Genomic DNA, 681 nt, shown 5'->3' with positions numbered 1-681 from the left:
TTCTGGAGGAACTTCCTCCATCACCCACCCCTTCCAGGTCCTGGGGGGGTTGGTGACATGCTGGGGAGGGGGCTCTGACCCGAGGACCCAGAAATCATGGCAGGAGGCTGGGACCCAGGGGACGCGGGACAACATTTCTACACCCTCGGTCATCCCTGTCCCAAGCTTATGCCACCCCCTCTTCGTCTTTGTCCCCCCCTCTGCCCACATCCTGTGGCTCAACGATAAAGGACGCAGAGTACCCCAGGAGCAGAGTACGGGCAGCCCAAACCCACACTCAGCTCGTCGCCCCTCTCTGACCGCTGACTCCACCCTCTCCTAGCAAATGCTGCTGCTCTTAACTCTCTCCTGTTTGGGGGATGTCCTCGCCGGGACCCCCGGTGAGTCCTGACCCCACCTGGCCCTGCCCCAGAGCCTCCTGGCTCCAGCCGCCAGCCATAGGTGGATAGGTGACCTCCCACCTGTGCCTGGAGCCCTGGGATCTGGGGTTGACCCCCTGACTCCTGCATCTCACCTCCCAGCACCCATCCCCGAGAATGGCCTGGTGGGCATCGTCGGGGGACACAGTGCCACCCAAGGGAGTTGGCCCTGGCAGGTCAGCCTGAGGGTCTACAGGTACCGCTTGGCCGCCTGGGTGCACTGCTGTGGGGGCTCTCTCATCCACCCCCGGTGGGTGCTGAC

General features: G+C 64.0%; 1 protein-coding gene across 1 annotated transcript in view; it reads right to left on the bottom strand.

The window, feature by feature from the left end:
- Positions 1–681, bottom strand: part of LOC103213225 (mastin-like) — a gene marked incomplete at both ends in the record, with an annotated part of 38,534 nt that overhangs the window by 31,427 nt on the left and 6,426 nt on the right. The gene's annotated exons all lie outside the window — the stretch shown is intronic.

This window comes from Orycteropus afer, unplaced genomic scaffold, assembly GCF_000298275.1.
Source record: "Orycteropus afer afer isolate SDZICR_OR568_19922 unplaced genomic scaffold, OryAfe1.0 scaffold01423, whole genome shotgun sequence".
NCBI lineage: Eukaryota > Metazoa > Chordata > Mammalia > Tubulidentata > Orycteropodidae > Orycteropus > Orycteropus afer.
Note: the sequence above shows the minus strand (reverse complement) of the source record. Positions and strands in the feature narration are given on the sequence as shown.